Genomic DNA, 15,760 nt, shown 5'->3' on the forward strand with positions numbered 1-15,760 from the left:
ACAGCAGCCTCAGAACACCAGTTCCCAGACTTATAGTTTTTCGGTTTTTGCTGGGCATCTTTCTGGGTTTGATTTCCTGCTCCTTATTTCCCAAGGACCCACGTCCATTAATGGCAAGAGAGTCTAGCGTAGGATTTGCACTTGTACAGCTCATCTCATTGGGGATTGACCTGATTATCTTGTTGTGCAGGAAAGGAAACTCAACCACATGTCAGTTCAGTAACTTTCTGCCCAGCATCTCGTGGAAAGGCTTCACTGCTCATCTGGTAACAGTTTGACATCGTGAAAGATCAACTGACCTAATTCAGGAGAACTTTAGAGTTATCTGGAGCTCATGATAACTTTTAAGATAACTTTAAGAGTTCTAAAATATCAGAACATGGTCCCACAAAATCTTGGTAATATGGTCACAGCAGCAGACCGTGTCCTGCTCCATTTAGTCCATTTTTATTGTTCTGCTTACAACAGATGACAACTCTTTTCTCCTGCAGCAGAAGTACAGCCACATCTCCTGTTTCTGGGAAAAACAACCCTCAGGCTGTTCGAGGATCAGTTGTGCCTTCCATCACAGCAAACCTCGAAATATAAATGGACTTCTCCTGCCACCTAATAACAGTGAGTGAAAATATTTTCTCTACTATTTTTTAATTGGAGTAAGTACATACACAAGAATGTCCTTGCAGTGCTCAGTAATCTCTATGAAGGTTCAAAATGTACCGTGGTAAATCAGTGGCGTAGGATCTGCTACCGCAGTGAGTTCAGAGCAAAGAAAGGAATTGTATTGGCATTTGAATAGTGTTGCCATACGACTTTTTGAGCTGCCATGTTACGGATCTTCGTGTTGCAGGAAAGATCATGTCACAAGTGGTGATTCAGGCTGCTGGGATCCACAGAGCAGAAATGCTGCAGAAATCATTTGCAAGGGTATATAATATCTGAAAATCAAATTAGTTTTGGAAAATAAAAAAGCACCATTACAAGTTTTGTTTGTTTGTTTTTTCTCATTCCTTTCTCAGAGGAGCTCTTGGCTTCCAGGAGTCCTGTTAGATGGCTGAACCTGGAGCAGGGAAAGTGTCCAGGGCAGGGCACCAAGACAGGTGTCAGAAATCAGGCAGAAGCTGGAGTGAGAGCAGCGTGACTTGTCACAGATGCAGAAGCAAGGGGCCTAAAATCGAGCTGTTCATGGGCTGGAGCTCCAGAGCTGGAGACAGGTGTCATGAGAAAAGTCTAGAGACACCTCTGGTCAGAAGCAAACAGCCTGTGTTCCAGAAATTCCCCCAGGGAAAGGCAGCGTGTCCTGTCTGGGTGTGTTGAGCCCCCAGCCCCAGAGGAGCAAGGCAAGAACTTGGTGCTGTTTCTGTGAGTGCCCGCACTGCTTTCTTTACAGTTCCACAAACCCAGCAGCCACCCCTGGCAGCTGGGGCTCCTAAACAAAACGTGGGCACATTTTGGTGTGCTGTGAGTCAGAGAAGATGCGCTAGAAGCCCAATGGACATGGGTAACCTCTAGAACAGCCATGTCCAACAATCAGAACAAGAAAATAGATCCAAACCTTTTTCTTTTTACCGAAAAATGCATACATTCAAAGTCCATGTGTCCCAGAATAGCATTGCGAACATTTTAACTGCATTTGTCCTTTTAATACTTAGAAATCCTGCACAGGCCATGTGCTGCTCCAACAGGAACGTGCTGGGGACACCCGGGTTTCCCATGGCGGCCTCTGCGCTGCCCCCTGTACAAGCCGACCCGCCGCTCGCCCCCCCGGACCCGCTCAGGAGCCTCCGCTTGGCCCAGCGCTGCAGCCGGAAATTGCGTCACCGGGACGGGCGAGGCGAGCCGCGCTGCCGGCAGGACCCCGCCAGACCTGTCCGATTATTCGCCTGACCCGCCAAGTTTTTATACAAAATCTGATTGAGCTGAACCATTATTAAAATAAAAAAGTCTCTGGGTAGCCGTGCCGTCATGGTGGCTCAGTGCAGTGTAAAATCCACTGAACTGAAGATCAGCCTTGGCTCTCAAAAAACTTCTCCCTCCGCTGCTCTGCAGCCGCTGAACCCGCAGCACAAAGTGCGATCGGCACGTCCCGCGGTCACACGGTGTCCGCGCTCGCTCGTCACCTCACTCGCTGGCTGCAGCAGCACTAAGGGCCTGTGGATTCCAAACCTGGAGTGTTCTGCCCTGTCACAGAGGAACAGTCTTGGCTGCTGAGAACAGGTTCCATTTTAAAGTCGCTGAAGAGAAGTTTCCGCTTCCTGGAATCTCAAAACAGCAGCAGCTCTAACGAACGTGACAGACCATGGGCCACGTGCATTTCTCAGTATCTGTCCTGATCGGTTTTATCTGGTCATTATTAATGCCAGAAAGAGGTGGAAAGATAAAGATGACGGGTTGTGCTGCACAGAATTACATCATTTTTGCCAAATAAAGAACTGAAATAAATAACTTAGGCTTTTTCTATGGACAAACAACGTTTAATCCAATTCCTTAACTGTATTCCTTAAACACCTGTTCATTAGAGCATAAGCCAAACAGCGCTGGGTGTGCGGGGGATTCGCTCCGCCCAACACTCACACCTTTTAACAATAAGAGGTGTGCTTAAATACAGTAAGGTGTTACATATTCATAATGGCCCCAGGAACGCCTCTACATCTGGTGAAGCACGTGAAGCATTTAACCCCAAAACTTAACTCTACCCCTAATACAACTCCGGAACCCCTAACACTAACCCTAATCCAACCATTACCTTAAACCAAATCCTAAAACTTAGGCCTAAATGTAAACCTAAATACTAATCCTAAATCTAATCCTAAAATCTAAGACAAACCCCTAACTCTAACCCTAAGACCCCTTCCTTACTGGGCGAATGATGGGCGTGGTGTTATGAGGTAATTTGTGTCTCAGAAACTCATAATCCAGGAAAAAGCCTGTGGCTGTGGAGGGGACCATGGGGTCAGTTCTGGCTCTGGAGGTGACAGACCAGCAGCAGGGACATGGCTGGGAAAGAACCTCTGTACTAGGACAGGCCCTGTCCACGAAGAGGACTTGGAGATGGGCTGTCATGTCCATTCTGCCTGAGCACGTGACAGGACAGCAGCTGGTATATGGTTATGTCTACCAGAGAAGCTGAAAGGCACTCATGGGTTTTACAAGATCACGGTGAGGTTACTTCTGTGTGGTGAGGTGAAAGACCACAAGAAGCCTGACAGGTTGGGTTCCCTGCTTGAAGGGCAGTTTCTGAGATAGTCGAGCTTTCCATGGTAGTGGGAAAACGAAGGAGAGGGAGAAAAAAGGCAAGAAGAGCAACTTGGAAGATAGAGACTGAATATCAGGAGTAAGAAATGTCACTGGAAGGGCAGTGCTGTGGTGCAAGAGGTTGCCCAGAAGTAGTCTGGATCAGCCCATGGTTTGTGTTCCAAAGAACCGCCAGTGAGGGTGCAGACACATGAGTGAAGGTGCAGAAATGCTGGGGTGAGAGCAGGTGGGGAAGCGAGATGGGCGTCTATAGCCTGCAGGGAAAGAGGGGAAGGTGTAGGTGTCGAGCAGCCTGTGGTGGAGATGGCAAAGGGTGCTGGCAAGGCTGGGAGGCATCAATAGAACCCAGGTCTTCGTCCCCTTGGCCAGGGCAGTTGTCTCTGCCACTGAGGCCGATGAGAAAACGTGTTGTCCTCATGGCACTGGGGCCTCGTTGCCTCCTTGCAGCCCCACGGGGAAGCTGGAAGTTGTTGTCCCAGTATTGTCCTTCCCTGGGCCTTGCACACACATATCCCACGGTCCCAGCAAGAGCCCTGAGCCACGTGTGAGGGACAGGATCCCCCTTCCCATTGCCTGGAGCTCATGGGTCTCCTTTCTGCTTCAGAAAGCAAACCAAGGAGTTTCTGAGCATCAGAGCCACCTGCACAGGGCCTTGGCCCACCTGTCATCACAGCCTCCAATGGATCCCTGGGGAGCCTTTGTCAGTAACAGGCCTCAGTGGGGCCCATTAACACTTCAAGGAGCTTTGAAGTTTTGTTTCTGACTTTGCCTCCTTGAGAGCTTTGTTTGGATGTGAAAATGCTGTTTTGCCACCACCTGCACAATAATGAGGGTTTTCCCAAACAAAAACACCATGCAGGTCATGAGGGAGAGAAGGATTTTCTAAGGGATGGGAACATTCCCCATTCCTGGTAGGAGGGCACCTCCAGGACTGCCCCATTGCATTTTCACCAGGGAAGGTTTTAGGTCAGAAAGACAAGTAACTGCATGTACATTTATATTTTTTTTAACTAAAGATAGAGTAGAGCCCCATGTTCACATAGTCACAGGGTCACACTAGCGAAGTAGATAATCAAGTTGAAATGGGTTGTCCACATTCCTTTGTGGATAACATCATCAAGGTTAAAAAAAAAAAGGCAGAACTAAAGACAACAGAAACACAAAACTGACAACAACAACAAACTCTGACCACATCCTGGGCTTCCCTTTTCATGTGCTCAAAGCAAATTTCTTCTCTTTTACTCTCTATACCCTCCCAAACTAACAGCCTACCATGTCAATTCTTTCAGAGCAGGTTGATCAGTAAATGTCAGCATCCATGTACGGAATCAACAAATGAGCCGGGCATTGAAGTCACAATTGAAGGAAAAGAGACAAGACATCTGATGAGCTTCTTAAACCCAGGAATCACTGTACCACGTCTCCTGAGGTTCCTGGGAACACCTAAGCTTTTTTTCCAGAGAAGTGTGATTCCTGTTTAGGTGTCCAGGAGAGAGGGAGAAGAGAGGACACTTCAGTTTCCCAAATCCCATGACAGTGCCCAAAACAACCTGCTTGTGGCCTCTGGCATTCCATTTCCTGAGATGAAAAGCTGGTGGGTGATAATGCATCAATAATCCCTCAGGTGTTTCTGTGATCTGTCTAAAAGTGGCTGGATCTATGAAAAAGAAAATAAAAAAATAGCACCCTGTTTTTGTAGTAGCGACTCAGGGCATTGGCAACAAGGCATGATATCTCATCCTGAATCACACATCCAAAGTGGTTCAGATAAAGGATGGTCTTGCAAAAGTCACACTAACTGTCCCCATGTTGCGTGGACATGGCTCATGTTCCTCTCCAGAGAGTGGCAGAGGCTGGGTCCCCTTCTCCAGACAGACTTCTTGCCAGGAAGCCACAGGTATGAGGGTTGCTCACCTGGATCTTACCGGGACATCACTCGGCATCGATTTAGACATATTTAGTGCTTTTCTGTGACTACTTTTTCCACACAGAGGGTCATAAAAAGACAATGTTTTATAAGAGATCCAAAACACTCAAGGCTGCCTCTGAAGAGCAAGAGACCCTTAGCAGCAGTGCTTGGCCATGTGTAGGTCTGAAGAGATGTTTGGGGATGTCAGTGAGAAACAAGGGCATGGCTGATGGCTTCAGTGGAGCCTCAAAACCACATCTGAAACCAGCAATGGAAAAGAGTTGAGGCCTGTGAGTGGAGGTTGAGGAAGGGGACTGTCCTGGGCAGATTGCAGGAAGGAAGGCACCTCCTGTGCAAACCAAGGGTGATAACAAGTGTTTCCATGTTGTGTGCAGGCCTCAGCCTGGCAGATGGGGATTGTCCACTGCTGGGGTGGCTGCACTCAGTCATCCACATGAGCTGACCTTGCACTTTCCTTCCTTCACTTCCTACACTTGGGTGAACCTCAGGAAGCATCCATGAGCCTGGAGGATGCACTCACCTCCTGGGGTGAAGTCCCGTCACTGCAGGGGAAGAGGAAGGGTTTGTGAGACACGTGGGCATGCGGGGAGAGAGCAGTGTAAGTGTAGCAGTGAGTGTGTTAAAGGCAGGAAGTAGAAATGAAATATCGGAGGGTCTCATGCTGAACTGAAATAGGTTTTGGTTATGAGGCAGCAAAGAAGGAGGATGTGCTTTTAAGTGCTAGGATGTGGAACTGAATTATAGCATGTCTATAGCATGGAAATCTTGGGAATTAAATGAGCATTAGGAAGGCTTTGGGAGAAACCAAACGGATTGTGGGAAACTCACAGGCCTTGAAAAATCCTCAGAGAAGCACAGCTTTGTGCTGTAAGCAAGCAGTGTATGTGTACAAATATGCAGGCATGTCGCAAGAAGAGCCAGAGGCCATGAATGCATTGCAAGGAGCAAGTTTTATTGTAGTTCCCTCTCTTCTGGGGGATCTCCGAAGCCGCACCTGAGCTCCCAGGCAGAGGTGACAGCAGCGGGGACGCAGGCGCTGGTCAGCTCAGCCCTGCTGGAAGGTCACTGGGTCTGCTGAGCTCGCCTGTATTTCACGGCTTCAGGCAGGCGCAGCCTCCCGCTCTTTCTCACAACAAAGCAGGAATCTCAGACACAGTGATAAGGTGCCCAGAGTTTCTCACAGGCCTGTGTTATCTAACACAGAAGTTCTGCTCATAAAGCACACAGGGCAGTAGAGCAGTTAGTGTGATGTATGTGCTTTTTCTACAGACAGGTGCAAGTCCCTTGAGCATATTTACATTTAACTAACCTCCTCGGCAATCGTGCGCTGCATTCCCATACAGTGTAGCTGTGGTGGGGATGGCCAATGGCCTTAATAGGGTTTGATGCCTCAGCAGAACTGAGACCCTTGTCCTCTTGACTGTGGCTTCTGTCTCTTCCACTGAGTTACATGAGAGCACAGCAAGTCCTTACAACTCCAAGGGCTTGTTGCTTCCTCATCTACCCCATACAGAGCCCAGCAGGTGTCCTACTGATGATTTGATCATGGAATCACACACTCCCACGTGACGATGGCCCCCGCTCCTGCTGCTCAATAAGAAGTCCCTGTCCCCACCAGCGCAGTGTCCTTGCTGGGGTGGGGGATGTGGGCACCACTGTGACAAGCAGCTCCATGTCCCTCCTGCTCCCCTGTGACTGTCCCCTTGCCCAGCGTCACGGTCCCCACCGCAAGGACAGCTTTGTCCCCAGCTCTGTCCCCAGCTCTGTCCCAGCCCCTCATGCGCCCAGCAGCATCCCCCACCCAAAACAGACACCCGGCCCCATAGCGAACAGGAGGAGCTGACCCGTCTGGGGTCCCTCTGACCGCAGAGGCAGGGTGGGGGGCAGCCAGCAGTGCTTTGGGAACCCTGTGGAGGTGCCATGGCCAGACGGAGCTCCAGGGCTTGTGTTGGGTGGAGGCAGCATGCCTGGGACATGGGGACAGTGCTGGTGTCCTGCGACAAGGGGACAATGATGCTGCTCAGCTGGGGACCTGCAGTGGGGAGCTCTCGAATACCCCCTAGGTCCTCAAATGGCCACGCTTAAAGTGAGCAAAAGTGACCCAAAGTGAACAAAAGCTGCTGCCTGTCCCTGGGCTGGGACATGGAGATGGGCTGGGGACAGAGAGATGGGCTGGGGACATGGGGATGGGCTGGGACATGGAGATGTGTTTGTGACAAGGAGATGGGCTGGGACATGGAGATGAGCTGGGGACATGGAGATTGGCTGGGATGTGGAGATGGGCTGGGACATGGATCTGGGGCTCAGGGCCAGCAGAGGAGCAGCCAGGCCAGGGTGTCTCCATCCATGGGGACGTGTGCTGGTCCTGGACCTGCCACCCATGGGACACACACCCAGCTGACACAGACACCCACCCATGGGACACGACAGCAGGACATGCACACCCTTGTGCCATCATTGCAGCTTTATTGGAGCCAGGGCTGCGGTGCTGCAGCAGCACGGCGGCGGCCACGGCAGCCGGGGCTGTCGGGGTCAGTGTTTCCGCAGAAGCCCGGTGCGAAGGCGGGCTGAGCGGTGCCGCGTCCCTGCCGGTGGCGGCTCCTCCTGTGCTGCCGGCGCCAGCTGTCCCCAGAGCGGTGGCGGGAGAGGCTCTGGTGTTGGCTCAGGCTGCGGCAGCGGCGCCGGCTCTGCCTGCGGCTCCTGCTTCGCCGGGACCGGGCCATGGTGGTGTATTTATTTACGATGCCGGACACACGGGGAATCATTTCACCTAATACGTGTGTAAAATTACAGTAGCTGTGAGCTTGGTTAAATGCAGTAAAGTGTTACATATTCATTAAAGTTTTAGGAACACCTATACATGTTCACAACCTGCCCCAAGAAGGCGGTTCTTATTACAATGAGTTCTGGGAGACTATTTCCTCAGTCTCCATCTCCGGCTCCTCCTGGTTGCAGCTGCACAGTGATCGTAAACCTGGGTCTTCTTTCTGTGTACACGGTCATTTTGGTCCAGTGTGATGAGTTGGTCAGGTCTCAGCCTGCTGAGTTGCTTTGAACTGGTGTGTCTCCTGTCCTGTGCCCAAGTTTGTATTATCTAGTTCACCCAAGGGTGCACCAAGGATGCACCCAAGGATTATTATCTTTGCAAGGCATCATTGAAGTCCTGTTTCTCACACAATAAGTTACACAGAGTTAAGCAAGGCTAGGCAATAGTGATGTGGGTTAAAGGGTCAGTTCTTTAAGTGTGAGTGTTAATTGTTAGTTCTTTAAGTGTTAATTAGTTAATTGTCTATTCCCTGTATCAAAAGGAGGTTGTAGTATGGAGGGTGATGGTCTCTTCTCCCAAGTAACAAGCAATAGGATGAAAGGAAATGGCCTCAAGTTTGCCAGGGGAGGTTTAGACTGGATATTAGGAAAAAAAAATTTCTGAAAAGTGTTGCCAGGCATTGGAACAGGCTGCTCAGGAAAGTGGTGGAGTCACCATCCCTGGAGAGGTTTTTAAAAGATGTGGAGATGTGGACATGATTTAATGGTGGACTTGGCTGCGTTAGCTTAAAGGTTGGACTCTATGATCTGTAAGGTCTTTTCAAATGTAAACGATTCTATGATGTTATGATTCCATAATTCTAGTTTGCTATGTAAAACATTCCCAGATCTCTCATCTTGCCCACAGCGGCCATGGGCCCCATCTTTGCAGACGTCTTCTGGACACTCTCCTTTTCATCCTCAGTTGTCTAGAAGAAGAAGCCCCAGAGAGGGACGCACTAGTCCAGAGGCTGTAACACCAGTGCTCAGTTAGTGGGATGATAACTTGCCATGTCTGTCTGGCCATGTTCTTCCTCATGCAGCCCCGTATGCAGCTGGCCTTGTTCATGGTGCACATGCAGCACTGGCCGTATGGCATCCCTCACAGTGCCCAGGCCCTTCTCCTCATCTTCACTGCTCAGCGAATCAGGGCCCAGCTGGCTCTGATGGACAGGCTTATTCTTCCCACCAGGAGCACCAGCCACTTCTCCTTGTAAACTTTAAAAGACTTCTGCTTCTCAGGGTCTCCTGGGACCGAAGATCCATTTAGTCAGCAGTTAATGCCTGTGTGCAGATGTCTTACCCTGATGGTGGTGTCTCTCACAAGACAACAGCAGGAGGAGTTGTGAGGCACTACAAATGCTGAAAGGTTGTTCTACTTCAAAGGAATTTCCTTCCATCACAGGATTAATTATGCTGACTATCTCAGAAACAGCTGCAGAGCAAGTGAAGGCAGGGCCAGTGAGGAAAGAGCAAACAGAAGTGGACTGTTTGTATGGGCTGGAACAAAAACCATCAAAGAGAATGTCAAGGTTTGATTGCAGGGTGACAGTAAACCGTGGCAGATGCTTTAACCCCCTCGCCCCCACTAGCCCCCTTAGCTCCCCCTCCCCACGAAGTACAGGTGATTGGAAGGCAAAGAAGGACAGAGAGAAGAGTTGGAAAAAAATTAGAAATGTTTTACTAATGCTACTAATAAAATAGATAAAATAATACAAAATATACAAAACCAATCTTGAAAATCCCAGCAAAGAACTGCTCCGGCAGCTGCAGGAGACACCTGGAAGTCCTGGGCTGGATCCTGCAACTGGATTCAGTTGATCACTAGGCGTCAGTTTGCAGGGACAACTGGCAAGGTCCTTCCCAGATGCCGGCCAGAGTCCAAGAGGGCCAGGACCCTCAGGATTCCCACTTTTATATGATGTATCATGTGAATGGGATGGAATACTTAGTTGGCCAGTTTTAGTCACCTGTTCAGTTCGCTCCTCCTTGCCCCTCTCGCAGGACGTGCATCCTTATCAGCGTGATTCTGTGACCTTGCACTCCATTGCTATGTCTACTAAAACATGAATCTAGCTTTCAGAGAAGTGCAGTTAGTAAGAAGACTTCAGCTGAAAGGAAAATTCACTAAAAGAGAAACTTGTTTTTAACAAAACCAGGACAGCGAAGAACTTGGATGGATGAAAAGAGAGGAAAAGAAAATGGAATGTAAGCAACAGGGGTGATCGAGGCTGTTTGCCAGTACGTACCAAGCAGCTCTTCATCTGAGCAGCAGTGGCTGGTGTGGGACGGGAAAGAAACAGATGAGCCAAGGTAACTTAAATCTGACCTACTTTCACACTTGTGGAAAAGCTGAGTTTTTTACCTACTGTGGGGAAGGGATGACCTGTGATGGAAGGAAATATGCATTCACTCATGCTGGGCGGGACCTCAGGAGCTCTCTAGGCCAACCTCCTGCCCACAGCATCTATCTATCACATCATCACGTCACGTCACGTCACGTCATGTCACGTCACATCACATCACATCATTCCTGCTCAGGAATTTATTCATTCTGGGTTTGAAAACTTCCAAATGTTGACATTGCAGAAACTTTCTGGCCTACCTGCTCCAAGGTTCGACTGCCTTCATGAGTAAACAGTTTTTCCTCACTTATTTCAGCTTTTGTCCATTGGACGTCATTCTCCCATGTGACACGACAGGGAAGAGTTTGGCTCCATCTTCTTTAAGTGTTGTCAGAGGAGACCTCCTGAGAGAGGAACCTCTATCATGTTCCAAGGAGCTCTGTTAGCTGTCCCTGAACAGAGGGTGCATTGCTGAGAGGCTGCTGAAGATTTTACAGTCCTTTGATTATTCCTCCCTGCTGCTCATTCACATAAGCACCACTGACACTGCCTCAGGAGACCTGGAAATTATCAAGCATGACTACATGATTCTAGACAGAACGTTCAAAGCTTTGGTGACACAGGTGGTTGTCTCAGTCCTGCTGGTTAGGGGAAAAGTTCTGAGCAGCAGACAGATCCTGCACGTAGCTAATTGGTTGTGTGACCTGTGTCAGCAACGGGGTTTCTATGACCATGAGACCCTCTCTGAGGATCAACAACTGCTTGGAAGAGATGGGATTCACCTGAAAAATGAAGCTGAAGTGTCTTTGTCAACAGGCTGTCATTAAACAGGGAAAGACTCGGGGAAGGACACATGACCAATAATTGTGTGATAATGTGGTGGATGCTGTTGACAAGGAAAGGGTTTTGCATGATGAAAACAGAAGGGACATAGCAATCAACAGAACAGAGCTGAGGAGGAATCACATCAAATGTATGAACATAAATAAGGAGGTGCCTATAGGACAGCAGCATAGAAATGCTCTCCTGCCCTTTCTGAGAAATGACTGGTCACGTCCCTTGAGTGCTTGCACAGTAATGCGTGCAGTGTGGAGAATGAACAAGAGGCATTAGAAGTCTGCGTGTAATTACAGTGACACAATCTCATCTGGGTAACAGAGCTGTGGTACACCGGTCACATAGCTGGAGTGCTGTGATGGATAGATAGAGGCTCTTCAGAAGGACAAGTGGTGAAGACGAGGAGGAGTTGCTCTTCATGAGAGACAGCCACAAAAATGCATGGATCTCTGCCTGGGAAGAGGTGAGAACAAATGAGTTAGTGGACAGAGCAACAGGGCTGACATCATTGTGAAACACAGCCGGGCACAAGCTATCTAGAAGGCTTCTGGACGGTAGCGATGGCAACTTCCCAAGCATTGAGATGTGAAGCGAGAAAAGCCAGAGCCCACTGACAGCTAAACCTTGGAAGGGATGTGAACAGCAACAAAAGAGGATTCTAAAAGAACATCAACAGCAAGAGTAAGGCAAGGGAAAACATGGGGCCAGTGACAAATAGGCCCGGAGTCCTGGTTATGTAGGACATGGAAAAGGCTGAGGGAGGTATGAGACCATAGTCAATGGTGCCCAGTGACAGGACAAGAAGCAAGGGCACAATCTAAAACAGAGGAAATTGTACCTAAACTGCAGAAAGCACTTAATTAAGGTGTGGATGTTGATCACTGGACAAGCTGCCCAGAGAAGTTGTGGAGTTCCCATATTCAAGGCCCAGTGTGGCTCTGGACAACCTGCTGTAGCTGACCCCACTTGACCAGAGGAGGTGAACTAGATCATCTCCAGAGGTGCCCTCCAACTTCAACCATGCTGTGATTCTGCAATACCTAGCAGTGTTTCTGAGAACTTCTCTGTATTACAGAATCATTGAATCATAGAATTGTTTCAGTTGGAAGAGACACTTCAGATCATCAAGTCCAACCATTAACCGAAAACTGGCACTGAACCTAAGAACCTCATCTCCATGTCTGTTAAACGCCTTCAGATGTGGTGACTCCAGCACTGCCCTGGGCAGCCTGTTTCAATGCCTGACAACCCTTTCCATGAAGAAATGTTTCCTAATATCCAATCTGGACCATCTCTGGCTCAATTTGCAGCCATTTCCTCTTGTCCTATCAGTTGCTACTTGGGAGAAGAAACCAACACCCTTCATGCTACAATCTCCTTTCAGGCAGTTGCAGAGAGCAATAGGGCTTCCCCTCAGCCTCTTTTTCTGCAGGCTAAACAACCCCAGCTCCCTCAGCTGCTCCTCATAAGACTTGTGCTCCAGGTGCCTCACCAGCTTCATCACCATCCTGCTGTGTTCTCCATCCAACAAATGCCAGGATTATTGAAGTCCCCAGCAAGGCCCAGGCTTATACATTCAGCGATTTCCCAGATGGCTTAGAGAGGTCTATGGCTATTTTCCCACGCTGATGTGGTTTCCTTGTCTCCTACCACACTTTCACCTTTGCTGGACTCCCCTCTGATCCTCACCTACAAGGGCTCACTGAGCTTGTCTGTGCCCTGGGCTGAGGGAATTGGTGCACACTTTGGCTGTAGCACATCAGGTGTGCCTCCAGGCAAAGCTCGGACTTACAAAGAAAACTCATACCAAGTGTCTAAGACCCCGTTTGTTCAAAGGCTTTGCTTCTGACCCGAGACATGATGTAGTGGTCGGCAGATGGAAATCTAAAGCTGAAAGTGGACGCCAAGAGAGTGAGCAACCCCTGCTGTACCCGTGGCCACAGACAAACAGGGCTGGCAAGTGCAACCCCGGAAAGAACCTGTTTTACTTCAGTGGTGGCTCTGCTGCCTCTGAGGGATTTTGGCAGAGGTGTTACTGATCTGCAGGAATGACAAGCTGCTGCTGAATGGCCCACTGTGAAAATGGTTTATCTGTTGCTTGACTGTATTTTCAAGGGGGTGAGTATGAGGTGGTAGAGAGAAAAAACAGCAGTTTGAGAATTTAGGTAAACAAGTGGAGACCCCAGTGTGATGGCCCTCATGTTCCTGGACAGCCCTACATCTACTGCATAGAGAAGGGACAGACATGCCACACTGCAGTGGTGGCCATCAGTGGCTCGCACAAAGGCAACGAATCTCTGTGAAATACTGTCCGGGTGTCTGTCACACACTCGCTCTGAGTGGGAATGGCTTTACTGTGCTGTGCCTGCCAGCTCCATGTAGATATGTGTGAGAGCCTTGGCATCTCACCTAGCACTACAGGCCTCTAGTTGGGCATTAAATAGTGTAACTGCCTGGAATTTGATTAGGCGATGTGTAGATGAAAACCATCATTATAGTCAATGGCAATCTAGTCAACACAGCTGATGGAAAAGATGGAGAGAAACTTTTGGTCAGATGGCAGCATCGGCTGACAAACAAATCATAAATAAGGACAGTGCCAGTGGGATGAACAAGCTTGGACAACCTCTGGAACCTCCAAAGTCACCAGGTATTTCATCTGAACAGCTCACTCCTGACCTACATCTTCATTGCTTACCATGGAAGCTGAGACAAGGAGCTCACATACAGGTGCCTATTTAATGCACATCTGAACAGCAGCAAGAGGAATCCCAGCTCTCAGGGCTTTGTGGCAGCTGTGGCAGAGAGCTGAGTCCACTTCCAGCACTAACAGTAGAAACACAGGATGAGATACTTTAACTGACAGAGCTGACTCCCCTCAGAAGTGGTAAAGCAGATCCCTGCCTGTCATTGTCTGGGTGTCCGGTCTGATAACAACACAAAAAAAAAGGAATTTTTAGAAGTAACTCTATCTCTGAGAGGAGAACTGACACTGCTGGGAATCAGAGTTTCTCCCCAGCTGAGGGAGGGAGCATCAGTAGTGACTTCAGCCTGTTTCACAGCAGGTTCTCCTGGAGCCCCAGGGACACCTGGAGGGAGCCCAGAGGGCCAAGAAAAAGCGCCACCTTGGGCTGTTCCTCTGCTACTGAGCTGGGCTGGGCTCTGGGATGGAGGGAGCTCGTGACAACCAGGTAGCACTGTAAAGAGACAGCTCTGCCCAGGAGCAGCTCCTCTGCAAAGCGCAGCAGGGCTGAGGGCACTGCCTGCAGCACCGAGGGGAGAGGAGTGAGAAAGGAAGAGCTTAAAGGTGATCTCTTGTTCATGGAGAAACCTTCACAACTTTTGACACAGTAAGTCAGTGGGAGTGGGGAAATTCAGATCAGCATCCTGGAGGGATCTTCTAGAGCTGGTACATCCCATGGCTGATAGGACCTGTCAAGATGACTGTCTTGACTGGTCTGGTGTGGAGAAGGAGGACACCCTCTGGAGCAGGGCTTCCCTGCTGCACCATGAGAGGAGAAAGGCATAACAACTGCCTTCTCCAAGAGATGGCTGCAGCAGTGTGAAGCTGGGCGTGCAGGATGGGTGCCCAGGGCTGTCCTGCAGAGCAGGGTCCCTGCAACCCAGGACTGTGTGCTGGGCAGGGACTCTGCCGCCTGCCAGCACTCAGCCTGCCTGGGAGATCCCCATGGTGCTGTGGGGAGAAGCTGTGGGTAGAAGGGGCAACCCCTGTCAGAGCAGGCAGGGTCCTGCTGTTCAGAGGGTGCTGCATGGCACAGCACTGCTCACAGCTCCAAATCACCCCCAGGGTATTTCCAAGGGAACTTTTCAAGAAGAAGGTCAAAATGGAGATTATCTAAAAGGGAAGGAGTCTGTGCTTTGAGATTTCTGCTCTTGGTTGGCTCAGAGTGCAGTTGGAGTTAATAGTTTATTCTTCTCCTCTGGAGAAGACACTCAGATCCCAGGTCTCTTTAGGATTCAGAATCCCGCTGAATCACTGCCCATAAAGAGATGCCTCTGGTCAGGGCCCCACTGCCAGGGGGGTCTGCAGGGCAGAGCTGAGCAGACAGTAAGTGAGATGGGGACTATGAGCACAAACAGGGACGAAACATGGGGAGAGAGAAGCAGCTCCTGGCAGGGACAGCTCCAGACAGCAGAGACATGAGTAGAGACAGAGAAGGAGCTTCTGACAGAAATGCTGTTGGAAGACGAAATTCAGGCATGTCCCTGCCATACCCCACAGCGCAGACACTTTCCTGGAGCAGCTCCCAGGTCTCACACCCAGCACAGCATCTGCCCCCAGGGTCGTGAGGTTTCAGGCTGAGTCCTCTTGGAAGTGTGATGCTAAAGAAGAGAAACTCCTGAGTACCTGTCTGTCTGTCCCTGTCGTTCCTGCCTTGACAGGAGCATTGGGATACTTGTGTGTCCACAGCAGAGCCCCCTGCTCCCAGAGGCACAGTCAGTCAGCACAGAGCAGAGCTCATAAAAGGGACATGAAAGGGCCAAGGCAGTCTAGGGGACTTCCATGAGACATTGAATAGATTTCCATCAAAGAACTCTGCCCTAACTGCTCACTGTCTTTTCCTACTTG

The 15,760-nt window shown here is 49.6% G+C and overlaps 1 protein-coding gene and 1 long non-coding RNA gene across 2 annotated transcripts in view; both read left to right on the forward strand.

Annotated features, from left to right (window-relative positions):
* LOC309452197 overlaps positions 1–15,760 on the forward strand; it is a 248,096-nt gene that overhangs the window by 171,884 nt on the left and 60,452 nt on the right. The window lies entirely within an intron of this gene.
* Positions 1–15,760, forward strand: part of LOC309452191 (olfactory receptor 14A16-like) — a gene marked incomplete at its 5' end in the record, with an annotated part of 82,187 nt that overhangs the window by 65,386 nt on the left and 1,041 nt on the right. The window lies entirely within an intron of this gene.

The sequence above is a fragment of the Streptopelia decaocto genome (genome assembly GCF_964273445.1).
Source record: "Streptopelia decaocto genome assembly, contig: HAP1_SCAFFOLD_111, whole genome shotgun sequence".
Classification (NCBI taxonomy): Eukaryota; Metazoa; Chordata; class Aves; order Columbiformes; family Columbidae; genus Streptopelia; species Streptopelia decaocto.